A 2,500-nucleotide genomic window follows, 5' to 3' on the forward strand; every position below is an offset into this window, starting at 1 on the left:
TGGAACGAAAAATTTTCAAAGTTCGAAAGAGTCGCGCATCACTCGTTGGAACGAAAAATTTTCAAAGTCCGAAAGAGTCGCGCATCACTCGTTGGATCGAAAAATTTTCAAAGTCCCAACGATTCTCGCATGGAACTAAGTTCCAACGTACTGCCAAATTTTTCAGGTCGCGTTGCTGTTTTGCCCCATAAGGAACACGTGTTATGACCGGCCGGCTCCGACGTCCGAGCGGCACCGTTGATACTTCATGCACCGAGCGGTCTCGACCGGTCGGTCGGCACCTAGTCCTCGGGTTTCGGAACTTTCGACTTGTTTCGGCCCGTATCTCGACATCCCTTTGCGGGTTTGTTGTCGGGGCTATGGTTTCGTCCTCACCGTGTCACGAACACGCAGACAAAAATTTTTTTCGAATTTTGAAAATTTTTCGTCTGAGCGGAGATTCGCACCACAGGCGTTCGTTTCGTTCCGGTAAGAACCACTCTCACGAGTTCAAAGTTTTTCCGAGCGCTCACGTTTCGCAGGGGCGAGTTCTTCGCTCCGTCTAGAAAATATGATTCAATTTGAATCGTCGACACTACATAACCGCGGGTCGGTGTCTAAGACCGAATGGCCCTTTATGCGGTGACCAGAAAGTCTTCTCTCGCAAGTCGAGGGAAGCAGTCGAACAGAGGCATCAACTCGCCACATTCCGTGCGTATCACAGTCTGTTCGCAGACGGTACACATTGATTTCCAATCGTACTCCCGACGCTTGCAATCTAGCCGAAGGATACGAGAAGGATAATTCGAACGATTTGCACCGGGGAGTCGACAAAAATTGTCTTCACCCGAGGAAACACAAAGTCGAACAGAGCGCTCTGAGCGCTAGTACGCGTACACAAGTTGTGCGGTACCAGATATACATATTATATTAAAACGTGTGGCCGACCGGGCAAAGACTCGGCGGCATGGGGCAACACACGAAAAGAGCTACCAATAACACAAAGCTCCCTGGTTGATCCTGCCAGTAGTCATATGCTTGTCTCAAAGATTAAGCCATGCATGTCTCAGTGCAAGCCATATTAAGGTGAAACCGCGAATGGCTCATTAAATCAGTTATGGTTTCTTAGATCGTACCCACATTTACTTGGATAACTGTGGTAATTCTAGAGCTAATACATGCAAACAGAGTTCCGACCAGAGATGGGAGGAATGCTTTTATTAGATCAAAACCAATCGGTGGCGGGTTCGTCCCGTCCGCCGTTTACTTTGGTGACTCTGAATAACTTTGGGCTGATCGCACGGTCTTGGTACCGGCGACGCATCTTTCAAATGTCTGCCTTATCAACTGTCGATGGTAGGTTCTGCGCCTACCATGGTTGTAACGGGTAACGGGGAATCAGGGTTCGATTCCGGAGAGGGAGCCTGAGAAACGGCTACCACATCCAAGGAAGGCAGCAGGCGCGCAAATTACCCACTCCCGGCACGGGGAGGTAGTGACGAAAAATAACGATACGGGACTCATCCGAGGCCCCGTAATCGGAATGAGTACACTTTAAATCCTTTAACGAGGATCAATTGGAGGGCAAGTCTGGTGCCAGCAGCCGCGGTAATTCCAGCTCCAATAGCGTATATTAAAGTTGTTGCGGTTAAAAAGCTCGTAGTTGAATCTGTGTCCCACGCTGTCGGTTCACCGCTCGCGGTGTTTAACTGGCATGATTGTGGGACGTCCTACCGGTGGGCTTAGCCTTTCGGGGCGGCCCAACTAATATCCCATCGCGGTGCTCTTCATTGAGTGTCGAGGTGGGCCGGTACGTTTACTTTGAACAAATTAGAGTGCTTAAAGCAGGCTATTTTCGCCTGAATACTGTGTGCATGGAATAATGGAATAGGACCTCGGTTCTATTTTGTTGGTTTTCGGAACCCCGAGGTAATGATTAATAGGAACAGATGGGGGCATTCGTATTGCGACGTTAGAGGTGAAATTCTTGGATCGTCGCAAGACGGACAGAAGCGAAAGCATTTGCCAAAAATGTTTTCTTTAATCAAGAACGAAAGTTAGAGGTTCGAAGGCGATCAGATACCGCCCTAGTTCTAACCATAAACGATGCCAGCTAGCGATCCGCCGAAGTTCCTCCGATGACTCGGCGGGCAGCTTCCGGGAAACCAAAGCTTTTGGGTTCCGGGGGAAGTATGGTTGCAAAGCTGAAACTTAAAGGAATTGACGGAAGGGCACCACCAGGAGTGGAGCCTGCGGCTTAATTTGACTCAACACGGGAAACCTCACCAGGCCCGGACACCGGAAGGATTGACAGATTGAGAGCTCTTTCTTGATTCGGTGGGTGGTGGTGCATGGCCGTTCTTAGTTGGTGGAGCGATTTGTCTGGTTAATTCCGATAACGAACGAGACTCTAGCCTGCTAAATAGGCGTACTTTCCGGTATCTCGAAGGCCCCCGGCTTCGGTCGGGAGGTTTTTACTACCGGCGTACAAATAAATCTTCTTAGAGGGACAGGCGGCTTC

The 2,500-nt window shown here is 49.6% G+C and overlaps 1 non-coding gene across 1 annotated transcript in view; it reads left to right on the forward strand.

Annotated features, from left to right (window-relative positions):
- Positions 1-986: 986 nt before the first annotated feature.
- Positions 987-2,500, forward strand: part of LOC125501540 — a 1,914-nt gene continuing 400 nt past the window's right edge. The window contains exon 1 of the ribosomal RNA XR_007279129.1: positions 987-2,500. This exon is cut by the window's right edge and continues 400 nt beyond it. This is a non-coding gene — a ribosomal RNA (small subunit ribosomal RNA).

Source organism: Athalia rosae, chromosome 6 (genome assembly GCF_917208135.1).
Source record: "Athalia rosae chromosome 6, iyAthRosa1.1, whole genome shotgun sequence".
Classification (NCBI taxonomy): domain Eukaryota; kingdom Metazoa; phylum Arthropoda; class Insecta; order Hymenoptera; family Athaliidae; genus Athalia; species Athalia rosae.